At 37.9% G+C, this 17376-nt stretch overlaps 1 protein-coding gene across 6 annotated transcripts in view; it reads right to left on the reverse strand.

Annotated features, from left to right (window-relative positions):
• Positions 1 to 17376, reverse strand: part of GRIA4 (glutamate ionotropic receptor AMPA type subunit 4) — a 327443-nt gene that overhangs the window by 99655 nt on the left and 210412 nt on the right. The window lies entirely within an intron of this gene.

The raw sequence follows: 17376 nt of genomic DNA on the forward strand, positions 1-17376 counted from the left end.
GGAACATAATTGGACAGAAGAAAAGTCCTCCCCTCCCTATTTCTATAAGATCCATGGGCTTGAGCAGTAATGGTGGGTGGTCTTAGAGATGGGAGTCCACTGTTCTCCCAGGTCACTCCACCTGAATAAGCCTCTTTCTTTTTGCACCAGCACCAGTCACAAGTTTGGCTTTCCTTGGGGCAGGCAGCCAAATCTGCATTTTTGGTTACAACAGTGCAACAGTATTTATGGTGGACCCATTATTGCAAATGGAGAAGGCATTATTTAACTCTTCTTCCTCTTGTGGCATGGGAATAATGTTGAATGAGGATATTTGAATGAAACTCAATCTAGTAGAGGAGATAGACCTTAAAATGCACAAATGTAAATTAGTTTAAAAAGCATAATGAAAACTGCATACAAGGTAAAGTGTTGGCACACGGGAAGGTCTGGTTAAATCTGTCTGGATGGGACAAGGCAAAATACCACGGAGAGAAACAACTTGAATTTGGTCTTGAAGGTCAAGGCAGCACATCCAAGATTGCTGAGGAAGGAGGGGTGTTTATTAGCTGGAGACAGACTTCCAGAGAGGACTGGATAGTTTCTGCTCTGTACTTGGTCCAGATTTTCTGCATGTGGAAGGGAAGTCACAGGAGGTCTTAGTATCTGGGTTAAGGACCAAGGGACGAACTTATGAATTGAGCACTTAGAGTACTTCTCCATTCCAACATTGTCTTGACCTTTTGCTTTTTCCAGCTTTCAGTTTTAAAATAAAATGCAAGAGAAAGAAAAAATTTTCTTTTTAAAAAAATGTTTTTATTGAGTTCAGAGCGAGGGAGAGAGAGAGAAACATAAATAAAGAGAGAGAATCATCGATTGGCTGCTTCCTGCACACCTCCACCCGGGGATTGAGCCTGCAACCTGGGTGTGTGCCCGGACTGGAAATCCAACTGTGACCTCCAGGATCATGGGTTGATGCTCAACCACTGAGCAACACTGGCTGGGCAGGAAAAAGATCTTTAAATCTATGAATAGCCCTAAAACAAGGATTGGTTAGGATCAGATCTCGTTAAACAGTTATTCCCCCCCAACCCCTTCCACCACCGCCCCCTGTGGCTTAACATAAAAAATATGCCAGTTGTCTTTAAGAAAGTCTAACACTTATTCAAGCTCACTATACCAGATGCCTATAGTTTCTCCCTGCCCTGGTTACTGGAGTTAGAGTGGAGAGCTGGGGGGATTAAAAGTCAAACTTTAGGAATACTATGCAGCTGTAAAAAAGAAGGATCTCTTACCCTTTGGGACAGCATGGATGAACCTGGAGAGTATTATGCTAAGTGAAATAAACCAGTCAGAGAAAGACAAATACCATATGATCTCACTAATATGTGGACCCTAAGGAACAGAATAGATGGACAAACATGATAGGACCACAGACATGGAAGCATGGAACAGACCAACAGACCTCAGAGGGAAGGCGGGAAGGAGGGCAGGAAGAGATTAACCAAAGAACTTATAAGCATATAGGAACAGCTTTTGGACACAGACAATGGACAGAAGGGGGCCTGGGGAGGGATGGGAGATGGGTGGAGGGGGGTAAGGAGGGGAAATGGGGGACATCTGTAATACTCTCAACAATAAAAAAAATAAATGTAGCTTTTTAAAGGTAGTTAGTTACTTCAAGTTACACTAAGCCTGAAAATACCTTGCTAAGAATACTGAAAAATTAAATTATTGGAACCTTGTTCACAAAAAAAAAAAAAGTGAAGGTTTAAAATGAGTGTACAACATATTCAAGGTAAGAGCACACTTAACTGTTTTCACTGGCATGTGAATCTCAGATTCAAAGATTTTGATTTTTAGGTATGTTTTCTACAAGTCAGAGTTTCAAACGTTATGAATGTTCAGTTAATATCAACAGATGGAACTGATGATGAGATCATATTTGAAATATAAATTACCTGATATGCTGCCAAATGAAATATTGTGGCAGTCAGGACTCATTTTTATCTAAATGAAAAAAAAATTCCCCAAAGAGGAAGAAAGAGAGCATGTTAATTACTGTGTAGTTATTCTGGTACATCTATTGCTCCATGTAGTCTCTCCTTTTGTAATGTATGCCTGTGATTATCTTTTCAGATCTTACCTAGATTACCCCCCCAACCCATACCCAGTGCTCTTTCCTTTGTTTCCCATTTGATGCATATATAAGATGATGCTCTGAGCCCTGTATTAATGGACGTGTTCATGCCCACTTATTCTGTTCTCTGGCAGTGAGGCAATGTTCCTTTTATTCGTTTTTGACACCTATGGAAGTGTTTGTTTGTTTTTTAAATACCAGTGGGTATTTTACTCTTCTTTTCCCCCTTGACTTGTTGTCATGCCAAAATTATTTAAAGACTTCTTGTTTGTTTGATGTTTTGTTCATGTCATGAAAATGGTAAACATTGGCCACACACATCGAAATAGTCTTCCTGCTCCCTGGGATCAATTCACAGCTCGGCGCAGTTCTTCAGTTAGTGTTTGTTTGTTTTTCTCTTTTTCTTTCATCATGTGGGTATCAGGCTTCATGTCAGTATTAGGCATCCAGGTTGCTTTGTTTCCTGCCTACAGGACTTTTACATTAATAAAATTATAAATTCAACATCTAGTTATCTCATTTTTCAGATTTATGAATACGACTAAACCTGAAATGACAAAACCCTGGGACACAATCTTTGTTGAATGGCAAAGAAAGTTGGCTGCCTAAAAAGAACCATTAATCATAATCAGAAATAAATGGCATATTTCAATGCAGTGCAAAGCACTGATGATTATAGTTTCAGAGCCTGATTGAAAAGTTGAATTGTTTAGTAAGCTGTGCTTGATTTTAATATGCTTTTTTCCCCCATTGCTACTCAGATGTGTGTGTCTTATATATTTGCTAAGATAGTTGGGAATACATTGTAAATCACAGAAAATACTGCTATTGAATCTATGATTATGTAACTTAGTTGTTATATAAACTGGAAAATCACAAGTCGAGTCATACTAATTCTACATCTGGCTATGATTTGTATCTTCTAATTATTAGACTATCTGTAATGCAATATTGCTGGTCAGAAAATGAGTGAATATTGTAGTTTTAGGTGAATATTACACTAATGGGAAATTCACTACCGTAAAGGATCTTTTAAGTCTTCTTTTTAAAAAAGCTGTTTACCATTTTAATCAATCTAACTTATTGAAAACCTACTATATCCAAGATTCTTTAAGATATGCCAAGACATGATTTTGATTCTACAAAGAGTTAACTGTCTAGTAAAACTGATACTTAGGTAACTATTATACAAATTATATAAAATTGCATAAATAACTTCCAAAGAACCAAAATAATTTGATTAAGATAGAAGTGAGAGCACACTGTGTGCAAGTCACATTATTAGATTACAATAAGTAATTAAAGGCTTTTTCATAGTTACTAAAGAGCACTATCAATTATACATACAAATATTTAAAAAATAATATGTCATGTAATTATATTTCAATTATGTTAAATAGAATCATAGTGATATAAACAGTCTTGAGCTACTGCATCCTTAGATACCAACACTTTTTTATCACAGATGGATTATGAGCTATTGTGGATGAGTAATACCATCCAGAGATGTGGCTGCTAGCAACGCAAGCTGGGCTTACTTATTCGATGTTCTCTTGTGCAAGTTATTTTATTCAGCTATCCACACACAGAGGGACAGGAGGAGAATCAGGAGAAATTTGTGCAGAGTGTATATAATTTCAAAAAGTAAGAAGTTAACCACATGATATAAAGAAACTTCATTTAGCTAATAGCAGAAAAGGGTTCATGATGCTTTTTAATTAGAAGGTCATCAGTGCGCTCAACAGGAGCAGCAGCAATGGAACGCTGGGTATTTCAGTCATTTCAGGACAGTGAGAAATTGAGGAGAAAATGAGAAGTGAGGAGGTAGGAATTACTGACAAATATCAGCATCAGGCGAGGGGTATGCTGCTGTGATGAGTATGGGGCAGAGAAACATCTAGATCATGGGAACTGGTTTGGGAAGGAGAGGGCTGGGTGGGTCCCATGAGTGGCTGCAGAGCTTAAAACAAAGTGACAAAGGGAGGCAGCAACGGCGTGCACTTCCTCAAACTAAAGCCTTTCTCATTCATCTTGTAAATAGCCATGCAGGTCCCCACGGCCACACCACTGACTGCCCTGGTCTGGCGCTATTTCCAGCATCCAGAGGCAGAGCCTTTGAGGAGAAAGGTGTGTAGGGCTGGGAGCGCACTTCATGCTGTGCTTAGCCTCTCAGAGAGGAACAGGGTTCTGCCACCCTCACCGCGTTTAATGCCACCGCGCTAGAACTGGGGAGCAGATTTAGTAACCACTGAGTTTGGACTGTTTCCCAGCAGCGCAGAGATTGAAATAACATGGCCAAGGCCGCAGTCCAAGGACTCGGAGGTCTCAGCACGCTGGAGTGACTGACACGGGGGCTTGGCTAAAATTACCTACAGCCGTGTGCTGAAGGCCTGGGCCGGGGAGTGGGTGGGGGGTGGAAGGAGTTAATGGGGAAAAAGGGGACATCTGTAATATTTTCAACAATAAAGATAAATTTTTTTTAAAAAAGAAGGGCCTAGTGAAAATAAGCAAAGATCTGTCAACTTATATAGTTTGAAGTCATTTAAATCTAGGATAAGATGGAACGTCTTCAGTTTCCCCTTTCCCACAAATAATCAAGAATAAAAATAGAAAATCCATCTGCAAAGGTGGTCCTTCTGGACCCTAATTTTTCCCTAAGGCCTCTTATGTTTTCTGGCAATAACACTTAATGTCACTGGGTTCTTACACTGTAGTGTTCATATGGAATTCGGCTGACATCATGTAGGGGAATTTGATACTTGAAATCTTTCAAGATTTCTGTCAGTCGCAACTGAACCTAACCCTTATTACAGGCATATAGCAGGTAGTTTAACTATTTGCCACAGGCTTAAGGCACTGAACAGTTCTTCTCAGGCATGCCCTAACACTATTTTTACTGGCTTTTCTAGGACTGGTCCACTGGAGAATTTTATTTCAGTACAAAGAATGGATAGACCCATTAAGTCATATATTCACTTGTTCACATAGCAACTAAATTGATCTTTGTAGACAGAAACTCTATGGCATTTCCTTGCATGAAAGCTATAATGTTTTTCTAATCTTTTATGATACATACCAAAATATGGTCATACTTGTCCCCTGCCTCTTTCCAGACTCATTTTTTATATCACTAATCCTCCTCACCTTCCTACCATCCAGCAAAACTTGCCTTCTCAGATGTTGCAGAAGGTACCCTGTAGCTCCGCCTCAGTGCCTTTGCACATGATACTGCTCCCTTTAAAAGGCTGTTTCCCTCCACTTTTGCCTTCTTTCAGATTTTATCTCATACGTAGTTTACCTTCAGACTCTGTCAGTTCTCTGTCATACAAGCTCTTACAGCTTTCTGTATATTTCTTTCTGAGACTTCGACCACAGTTTCTAACTACACATTTGAATGATGATATTATTAGTGTCTTTTCCAGCCACTACACTGTTCCATGAAGGCAGGTTCTATTTCTGTGCTCAGTACTTAGCCCAGTGGGTGCTCAGTAGATGCTCAGCAGAGTTGTTTGAATTTATGAACAAATTAATGGAAAATTTGTAGAGAGGAATCAGGATGTTGAAAAGCTTAGAAGTGAGGGTCACATTCGGGAACTTCAAACACTTCAGTTTATCTTGTGTGTTTGGAAAAGCGAGGAGAGTATGTGGAGAATTGGTGTGGTCTGTGAAAACAGCTTCAAAGGCTGCTGAGATCAGCAGGCAAGGGACATACCATAAGGGCCTTCTCTACCTGGTGACAGAAGTTTGTCTTCACTCCTCAGGGACTTAAGAAGAGAGTGGCAAGACTGAGTGCGTTTCAGAGTGATCATTTAGCTGAGCTGTGGAAAATACAGTGGGTGACGCTAACAAAAGAAATGGGAAAACCAATTAAGAGACCATATTTAAGTAATCCAGATGAGAGTAGATTCTAGATGAAGATGGCAGAATAAATTAATTTGGCGACTGATGAAACATAGGCGTAAGGGGAAGGAGGATTTGAGCATAACCAACATCTGATCTACTGATGGTCATTTTGCTTTTGCTTCCAGAAGGAAGGAACTTTTAAGTCTTTTTTGGTCTCCTGAAGAAGCACATGTTTCCCTATTTGGATGTCAGGTGTCAGTTGACCCCTGATGATACAGTCCTTGCAGCTTTATCTTCTTTATCCCAGAGCAGTATGCTAAGCTATGACACAGGTTTGAGACACCCATCTTTCTCTCTTGCTACAGACATCAAGTTTTCTAGAGATCATCTCTGTAGAATTTGAATATTTCCTAAGAATAAACTGGATCTCTTTTCAAGTTTGCCTGCAACATTTTTATCTCCTCTGCACTATAGGTATCTATAATTATCTTGTTATAATATAAGGCAATTGCTTTATGCAAGAAAGTCATTCTTAAAAATGTTGCATAATTTTATAATCAAATAACTAACGACTAATTTCTTAATAAATATCTAACATTTCTATATAGATATTATTTTACTCATAAATAGAGCTTTTATCTATTTTTATATTACCCCATTCAAAATTCACAAATCTGATTTTATCTGTTTTCTATATCACACTATCTAAAGTTCACAATTCAGAAGCATAAAATGCAACCACTGTGTGTGCATAAGGGGATTAAAATATACATTTGTGAATCAACAGGCACCTAAACAATGTCTGTCTCATAATAAGTATTTAAAGTATTTAAGAACTAAGTCTTCATGTTAAACTTATTCAATATGCCAAAATTTTGGGAAAACAAAGTGTTGAGTTGAAAAGAGAGGTAGTGAAGTCCTTTTGAAAGGACTTCACGGCAGGGAGAATGACCTGGAATGTGATGTGGTCCTTAGAGGATGGGAGCGTTTCACGGATGAGCTCCTGCAGCATACGGCAGAGGCAGAGAGGCAGGAAGGTTGAGAAATACTCAACGTATTCTTCATAATTAATAGACTAGTTTGCTGGAGTCGCGGATTCATAAACTATATTATGCTTTATTATCATTTTACAATATAATTGGACCTCGTAAGAGGCCTGTGAAGTATTAATATCCTTACCTTATAGGTGAAGACACAGAGATAGGTTATGTGATTTATATCAAATCATAACCCTAATAAGTGACAGAGCTACAATCTGAACCAGGCCTTCCTGAGGGACTTTTTCACCACACTTTAGCCAACAGCAGGAGATAAAATTTGAGTGGAAGGTTGAGGCTGTGTTGTGAAGGCCTTTAAATAACAGTTATCATTAACTCTTCTCTTTCTCTCAATATATCTCATATTTTAGCATTTTCTGTCAGTTTTATCTTAAAAAATGTATCAAAGATCTCACCATTTCTTCCTATCTCCACTGCCGCCACCCAGGTCCAAACCACCATTGCCTCTTGTATGGACTATTGCAACTATTGCAATTATCTCCTTACAGGTGTCCTTGCTCTGTCTTTGCCCCCTTTAGGCTATGAATAGCATAGCTGCAAGCAAGCCACTCATGTCACTCATAGCTCAAAATTCTCTCCCTGCTTCTTCACAGTGACCTGCACGGCCCACACCTCTGATCTCACCTACTGCTCTCTCACTCTCAAACATCACCAGCTAACTGGCCTCTTGGCAGTTGTGACAACCTGCCAGGGACACACCTGCCTCAGGCTTTTGCCCTGGAGTGCTCTTTCCGACGTGAGTCTTTGAGGCTCACCATTTCCCTTCCTTTAGGTCTTTCCCCAAATGCCCTCTCTTCAGTGAGGTCATCTTAGGCTACTTCTCTAAAATTTCAACAACTTTGTCCTGAGATTTCCTATTTCTAGTCTCTGCTTTATTTTCTCCCTAATGCCACCATCTAATGTACTATATATAATTTTCTCTTATCTTGTTTATCGTCTATTTCCCCCACTGGAATGTAAGCTCATGAAGGCAGATTTTGTTTTGTTCGCTGTGCTAGAAGAGTGCCTGGAAACCAAACAGCACTCAATAAATACTTTTGAATAATTAAGTACTGAAAGTTCAATTTTACTCCATTGGCAACAGGGAAACACTGGAAGCTTTGGAGCAGAGAAGAGACAGATTTATAAAATTGCTTTCATGATATTAGTGGAAATGCCAGATTCAAGTAGAAAGAGAAGAAATGGGATCATCCAAATAGTGGGTTCCTAAATTTATTTAGGTATAATGCTATGACTCGTCTAGTCTTGATTGATTCTGAAAAAAGTGGAAAAAGGAGAATGTTAATACTTTAAATTCTATACTTGTCACCCCATCATGTACTTATCTGTACAAGGGCCAGGAGATTTTTCATTGTATCAGGTGGAGCCATATGAGATTGCTATTTTGTTAGTCTAAAATATTCAAGTCTCAACAATGTCTTATGTTTAAACCTAGAGATAGTTTCTGAACTGATGATAAAGAATATTAAGTGGAATTGCAGTGATCTGAAAGCTACTTAATTTATACATTTTGACCCCAAAAGAACGTGGTAGATAAACTACTAAACCAGAGCAGAGGGAGGTCATGAGTTGTAGAAACCAAGAGTCTGGCACACCTCAGGCCGGTCCTTAGAGTTTCCTGAAAAGTGCTCTAGAGTTTTCATTACCAGTCTTCAGCAACCACCTTGAGTCATTAATAAAGACTAAAATAAGCCTCAAAAAATCCAAAAATTCAAGGAAGTATGAAATCTATTTTAGACAGAACTCTATTCTAAATGATAAATAGAAATACTTTTGGTTCATAAAAACAAGTCCTTAGCTAACATGGAAAAGTTGGTTCATTGGTTGAGGGTGCAAGATAACCAATGCTGTACATAGAATTCTGGTTCTTAAAAAATGAATTAATTTATTTTATCTTATGTTGAAGTTTGAGTCCAATAGAGCTCATTAATTAATCATGAAAGCAACCACTACCAACAAAACACACAGAAATGTTACACAACATATTAAATATCAGTGCGTTATAATCACATGCCAAACTGTGTACTGTAAATAATATTAATTTGAATCTGGCTTTCATACACAAAGCCAAAACCATTCATTTTGGTTGATTTGAAAGTGGTATTTTAAAATGTTACTTTTGTTTTTTCTTCAGAAAAGGAGTAGCAGCACATAATTTCCTTGTGATGATTCTAGTGAAAGGATTTTGCATACAATTACCGAGACAATTTCTGCTCCTAGCAGGATGAAGTAAGTAGTCACCGTATGATTAGCCTAATTTTTACATCCCACTGAGGCTAGCTCAGTTCCAAGAAGTAATTGCAAACTCATGTCAGTGACTGTGAGAGTGAATACATTTGATTACTCACTATTAAATTTCTTTCATGAGGAAATGACTCTGGGGTGATCACCTAAATAAAGAGTGATTTCTTTAACAGCACGCCAGATGACAAATGATGGGTTCAGCGGTAGACTTGGTTACTTTCAACTGCAAAAATTGTTTCTCGTTTCAACTATGTGGTTCTGAGACAGGTAATTTGAATGCCTTAAATCACTTACTTTTGACTTCTATGTGATGAAGACGATTAATGTAGGAGTTTATTAGTTATAGTAATCTGCGCTATGGCAGTTAATAGAAATCAGCTTCATTCCCCATGGTAGACTAAATGCAGAATGCTGTTGTTCATTTGAGGGAAATGCTATGTGAATTCTTGGTAGGTGAGGGAATTCTTCCCCACAACTTTGAGGGGAATCATAGTGTATAACAACATCCCACGTCCTCTCATAAATGAAAACAAAAACTTATTAACTCTTAATCTCGAATTTCATATGCAGTTATCAGCCATTTCCTCTGTCACTTTTGTCAGAAACCCAGGAGATACCCTCAGACTTGTCACGCTTCTCCACCCTCAACCCAAGTCATCTGGACATTTCTTCCTAACTGTTACATTTAAGATCTTTTACAAGCAATTCCCTACTTAGTCATTCTGTCAATTTTCATTCAATGAATGTTCATTATGGACTGTCTGACAGGCCATTGCTCTAGGGACTGCAGCGTGGCAATAATAAAAACAGTAATATGTGCCTACCTTCATGAAGCTTACACTCTAGTGGCCGAGGCAGGCAATAAGCAGATACACAGACACATCGCTAGTATAATGATAAGAGGTGCTCAGGGCCATGAAGAAAAATGAAGGAAGAATGGGACAGGAGTGACTGGACGTGATGGTGGACAGTCTCTCACTGTCTGTCTAAGGCATGCGGCACTCAAGTCATACTAAAGGTTGGCAATGTGCTGAATCAACCAGGCTCTCTTTTGCCTCAATGCATTGCATTGGCTACTCCTTGTGCCATGAAGTCTGTGGTTTTCATTCCCACTTGCAGCTTCCAGCCTTACTCAGCCTCAGCCTATTAGGCCATTGTAGAAGACTTTTCTGACCTCATGTTGAATTGTGCTTTTGTTTTTTTAATCTTTGTATTTCTCTAGTTATCTGTTTGTACAATAATTTTAGCTCATGTCTCATGGAATTCATTAATTTGATTATTTATCAAGTAAGCACTGTATGGTACTTTCGAAAGTACTAAGTATATGGTGAGTCAGTTACTGATCTCAAGGATGTTGAATTATAATAATTTTAATTGTCAGTTTACTTGTGTAGTCTTCTTAACGTATGAGATGAGTTCTTAATCATTTTTGTTTCTTTAGGTTTTCTTTTTTATACAAAGGAAAGAATAAGTTCAATAAGGGTTAGATTGAATTGAATGGTGAGGGTAAAAATCCTACCTTTTTAATATTACCCCCCCCATTTGATAAGGCCTAATAATAATAAAGATGTAATAAAAATAACTGGCAATTATTAAAAGCCTGCCTAATCCAAAGAAGATACTGTATGGAGTGCTTTATGGGCATGGTGTTACTTTTATTAAATTCATTTTATATAAAGAACTGATGATAGAGAAGTTCAATTCTTGACCAAGTTTACTTAGTTATTGATAGAGCTGCATTCTGTCTGACATCAAAGACTGTTGTTTATACGCCTCTATAATATGGGCTATGACACAATGAGCCCTTAATTCCGTTCTGTTTGGGTTACTTTTGTTCCCCTATGGAGAATCCATCTTTGACCCCGTCGTGTCTCGCGGGGAAGCGCTCCTGGGAATCGTGGGCATTTCGGGGGAGCGCTGTGGCTCCACTGTTCATGTTAGGAATGTGCTTGCTGCTCTAACTGCACCTCCCCAGAGAAGTGAAGCCCACCCCGCTCCCCAACAGCCTCTGCACCCCGCTCCCCAACAGCCTCTGGCAGATCTGGTCTAAATGTCACAACGACTGAAAACGTTACAATAACGAAAAAGTTTCTTGTTTCTCCCTTCGCAATGGCCTGCGAATGCTGCCCCTTGGGCAAGTTTAGTTGTCTCCCTGGCACTGCTCAGGACAAACATCAACCACCTTCTCTCTGTGAGGATATCAAACTTTAAATCATAGAATTAGGTCAACTCTGGTGAAAAAGTTTTTGAATTACTACTTAAATCTATCTATGTGTTTGCCCAAGTTCCTCCCGTCTAGAAAGAGTCACAAGACCCTACCGGACTATTCCGAAAATTATATTTGAATCCCAGTATGGAATGGATTGCTGATGTCTGGGTTAATGTAGGGGAGTTTTCTAAACAGGAATTAGGATAGTAAAATCAAAAGATACTTGTATTTTTAATTAAAATAAATTTGCCTGAAAGTGATAATGGATATAGAAACATTTGTCTACAATCTTATAATTGCAATAAATTTGATCCAAGTTTGTAATACCAGGATAGGAAGTCAATTCAAACTACTTATTTGTTCATCAAATATTTACAATACGGTGATAAGTCAGCAAATCAGTATCTGCTTTGCTTTCTGAATCAAAAATCTATACTAAGGACCACTGACATCTTGATTGAGACTCAATAAGATTTTTAAGGCTCATCTTGATGAAACCAATGCTATTATCAAGTTAATTGTGCTAGTGAATTTGATTTTTATTTTTTATTTATTATCATATAAAGCATTGCATACAATTATTATAACTTTCTTTGTTATGTGCTTTTTAAAATGTAAAATTTGAATTATGTTCTCTGATTATTTTAATCTCCAACTGTTTCCTCAAGGCCATAATGTTATCAATGTAATTATAAAAAACATAAATTCAACTATTGTCTTTGTTCTCAGAAGCTTTTAGTACTGGGTGTTTGTGAAAATACATTTTAGTCCAGTTCTGAAAATGTTCCTATTTGCATATAGATGTTTAGAGTTAAATGAATATTCATATGGGATGTTCCCAAAACACTGCTAACTTCCTTAAACATGGGTTGCTTTTTATATAATGCCCCTTTTCATGTTTGATGATTCTAACAATTTCTGTAGACTGACTGTGCTTAAGCACCATTTCAAATACTATGGAAAAAAAAAAAGTTGTGTTTTTAAAAGTAAAACTGAAGAATTCTAGAGTTCAAAGGATTTTTATTTTACCCTGGGACTCACATCTTTGTAGATGTAGGGTGATCTTCTATCCAGAAGAGAATATAAATTGGGTTTCTGAATTTTTTAACAGAATGTCAGCTTTGCCATCTGTTCATCTCTTACTTACAGCATATAGGGCTTATTCATTCCTATTCCCCCAGCAAATCTAAAAGCGCATTGACCATTTGCAGCCCAAAGAGACTTTAAGGATCATCTAGTCCACATTTTGTAACTTGAGGAAATGAATGTCCAGCCCTCCCCAATGACTTATCAAGATGTAAATGCTAGGTACGACAGACTAAAACAGAAATCTCCTGACTCCCAAACTAGTATATTTTCCTGCATATCACTGTCTCTGATTCTTATTAAAATTCTAGTTCATGAATTATTATTTGTGGAAGGTGATCGAAAGAATATGCTATTCTTTAAGAATCTAATTCTCAGACATAAGTCTTATTTATCTAGACCTTAGAATCACATATTTTGCAAAATAACAATGCATTCTTAATGTCCCTCGTATATAAGAAAGAAGCTCCTGGTAAATTCCTTTTGTCATGCAGGATGAGAAAAAAGTTTGTCTTTCAAAATCAAGATCCTAACCTAGATCCTCTTTATTTAGATCCCTTTGTAAGAAAATATGAATGCAAATCTCGCCACTCATGTCTCCTTTCTTTCCTTTGAATCCAAGAAAGATAAAAGTGGAGGTTTAAGTCAAGGTATATTTTTCTCTAGTGAGTATAATTCTATTGTATAAAGATACCATTTTTTACATTCTATTGCCCTAAATGTAGGCAGCTATTATTATGTTACCAAATGTAAGTTAATGGTCCTAAGTGTCTCAGAGCAGAGAATGGAGAGGTATTTTTCCAGATGTACAAGCTCTGCAGGAAAATAATTTAAAATTATTGAAAATGACAGAGTACTTATTGAACATGGCTGACTACTATAATAATATTTAGCAATCATAAAAATTTAAAGATAAAAGAACTCAACCCTCATTTTACAGGTAAGGGAACTGAATCTTAAGGAAATGATAGGCACCTCTCATGAAGGCAGTGGTAAAACAAGTACCTGAAGAATATAGACTATAAAAAGTCACCCACGAAATGAGGACCCAGAGAGCTAACTTGCCCCTTCCCCGTTCTACCAGTGAGGTTACAGTGAGAAAACCATTGTCAAAGCTGGCGGGGAGAGACAGAGAATGAGAGGAGAGGGAGATATAGAGCTTGAGATCAGGGAATTCTGGATTCACATCTTTTTTATTAAGGGAACTAATCCCAGTCATGAGGGCCCCACCATGACCTAATTATCTCTCAAAGGCTCCACTTCCAAATATTTTCAGAATAGGAGTTAGGATTTCAACATATGAATTTTTCCAGGACACAAACATTTAGATTATGTCAATTACCCAGTTAGAGAGGGCCATTTGTTTCTCACGAGGATAACAACTAACAGAAGTAGTTTTGGCCCCAAAGAAATACCTGTTTGGTAGAAGAAATTTATAGGTGTAATTGTTCTACCTGACCTGTTATATCTCTCACTTTAATACAAATTCCAAAATCTGCATGAGACAGCCTGTAACTTTCACTGTGTTATCATTTCTTTCCATGGTCAGAAAAAGTCTATGCTTATGTCCTCAGATACCACCGCTTCCAAATATACTACTTTTAAAAAAAAAAAAAATATCTTTATTGATTTCAGAGAGAGGAAAGGAGAGGGAGAGAGAGAGAAACATCAATGATGAGAGAGTCATTGATCAAGCCCACAACCCGGGCATGTGCCCTGACCGGGAATCAAACCCCGATCGCCTGGATCCTAGGTCGACGCTCAACCGCTGAGCCACGCCCGGCTGGGCCCAAATATACTACATTTTAACATTGCTTCAGAAATTAAGAAGATCTAACACAATAGTTTACGATTTCAGAGTACGAAAACTTATATTCTAGCCCTCCTTATTTTTGGATTGCACCTTAATGATCTTGCATTCCTTTTACATTTTAGGCAAAGGCTATTTTATAATAAACAATCAGCAAATGTTCTCCATTATGATAGTGATATATCATTTGTATGAGTCAAATACAGTCTGAAAAGTGGACTTTGTCATCCAGTTGTTGATAGAGAAAGAGAAATTAGTCCTACCCTTCAGTTACTCACCTAGTTTACACTACAATCTGTGCTAAAATGGGTCAGTGGATGGCACCCGCTCAGCCCCACCTGCAGAACCGGGTCCACAAGGTATGCTGCTTCAACTTTTATTGAAGGTCTTTACAACAGGCAACACTATTTAGACAGTTTCTGCATTTGTTGTAAATATCTTTAAATACAATATTTTTTACACAGTGTCTTCTAAATAAAGTATCACATTTAACTTTTCTTTATGATTTCATCATCAGGATGATCCTTCTTGGGAAACTTGTAAACTCAGTATCTTGTGGTAACAGGAATGACACAATCAACAATTTTCCTTTCTTTCCCTTCCTTCATTATAATTATATTAGATCTTGTGACTGCATAGTTTTTTACCCTTCCTCGTCATGCCTTTGGCTCCTATTTCTTTAAAAATAATTTACATATATGTGTGTTTATGTGTGTAATGTTCAGATACACGTGTACTGCAGGCCAGTGACTTCCAAAGCTAGATCATAAAAAGTCGATAGGGCTTCTGCTTGTTCCCCTTAGGGTGCTGGCTTTTGGAACCGAATGTCATGGTGCAGGAAACCCGAGCAGCCAGTGCAAAGGGTATGTGCAGGTATTAACAGGGCACAATCCCAGGTACAGTTCCAGTTGACAACCACATTCACCCATGAGACACAGAGCGAGAGAGCCTTCGAGATCACTCCAGGGCTGCCCGTCACCTCCAGAATCATATGAGGTAATAATAAAATGGTGGCTATTAAGTTGGGGGTGAATTATTACAGAGCAATAGATTACCAGAACAGTGACCAAAGTCACACAGCTAGTAGGCACAGTCTGGACACTTATGTAGACAGTCCTACTTCATCGCCTACACTTTTCATCACTACACCGCACTTCATGCTATTCACTGCCCTCTATTAGCTGTAGAGACGTGCACAGGTTTATACAGAGATGCACGGAATAAAGTGTGTGTAGCAGAGGGAGCAGCAATAATAGACACTCTCGATAGCACCAGCGCTAGCAATCCCTGGATAGTACCTCAGTGAATGTTCTTTTTAAAAAATGTTACATAAAAGGAAGCATTTCAAGGAATAGTTTAACTTTTAATATCTTTGGAGAAATATTTATATTCTTAATGCATTTCCCCAGTAATGTAAATTCTAGAAATTACAAATGCTATATTATGCGGTGGATGAATAGTTACCTTATTAAAAGTTGCTATTGAGTGCAAAAGGTTCTGTTGTACAGTTGCTCTGCCATTCATTAATTTTTCCTTTCTTCCCTCCAAGGGCATTTAGGGTCTAGGATATATAGTTGTAAAACATAACTCTCACTAGAATTCAGAATTACTAGATCTTAATATTCTATTTGAAGGGACTCTTGGAGTGTGATGAGGTCAGAGGAGAAGAATAAAAAAGAAAACCATTGGGCATGTTTAATAATAGACTATTTATCCATAAAATAATCTCAAATCTTTTCAAGCATGGCTGAAGGTGACATGTATCTCAAAGTCACTCGGGCTGGGTTGCTCACTTTATAAGAATTGAAAGGGGAGGTTATATACATTTCATTAAGTTTTCAGCCCAACATATTTAACTTTGATTGCTTATTAAAAGTAGAGTGACTGTACAATTTATCATACGGAGACACTTTCAAGAGTAAAAGGGGGCACTGTTAATATTATAATAGGCTATCAGGTATAAAACAGAACTGTTTAAGCAACCAAGATGTACAGGGAAGCTACCTGGCTAGGCCCTGGGGAAAGAACAGAAATAAGGCACTGCCTGCAAATAGTTCATCATCTTCAAATTCCTCCCATGTTCCAGTTGGGAACTAACAAAAAGGACTGCCAGAAAAATGACCGATGGGAGAGGTCATGTAAAGGTCCAGAGGTATTATCTGTGAAGAGGTCTTGGTGGTCCAGGTAGTCTCCGAGCCTCCTTCTTTGTTTTTCCTGTTCTTATGTGGCCAAAGGTTAATTAATCTATGTTTCTGAGGAGTTACATGGAATCCACTTAACACTTCAATTTTTTTAAAATCTCAGAAACTTGTAATATCAGAAATTCTGTGAGGTGTCTAGAGCTGAGGTGTCAGAAACCGGGGTGTCAGGAGTTAGTGTTTGAGGTCAGAGAATTCTGGATCCTCAGTGTTTGTAGGATAAGCAAGCCAGGGTTTCTTGGTTTGGAAAGACATTGAATGGTGTTGTATTTGGGCTACAGAATGGATTCAATGAATTCTATTCCTGAAAAGTCAAATTAAATTTTAGACATATGAAAGTATTTAAACATATAGTACTTTACTATATTATGTATTAAATTTTCTTATTTATTGCATATCATATTTTATAATTTTCAAACCTATTTAAGTGTTAACAAACATAAAATTATTTTTTTACAAAACAGCATAAACTAGTAGATTTGAAGATCCAGTGACTCTATTAGGCAAATAAATTCCACTTCTATTTTTTTTTTAATCCTCACCTGAGGATATTTTTTCCATTACTGTTCAGAGGGAGTAGAAAGGAGAGAGAGACACACACACATTGATTGGTTGTCTCCTGCACTCCCCAATTGGGGCTGGGGATGGAGCATGCAATCGAGGAATGTGCCCTTTGCTGGAATCGAACCCGGGACCCTTCAGTCAATGGGCCGATGCTCTAACCGCTGAGCCAAACCAGCTAGGACACCACTTCCAATTTTAAATCATGTGGAATCAAAGCACTTTAATCTGGGAGGAATCATAGTGCA

The sequence above is a fragment of the Miniopterus schreibersii genome, assembly GCF_964146895.1.
Source record: "Miniopterus schreibersii genome assembly, chromosome: 12".
NCBI classification, from domain to species: Eukaryota; Metazoa; Chordata; class Mammalia; order Chiroptera; family Miniopteridae; genus Miniopterus; species Miniopterus schreibersii.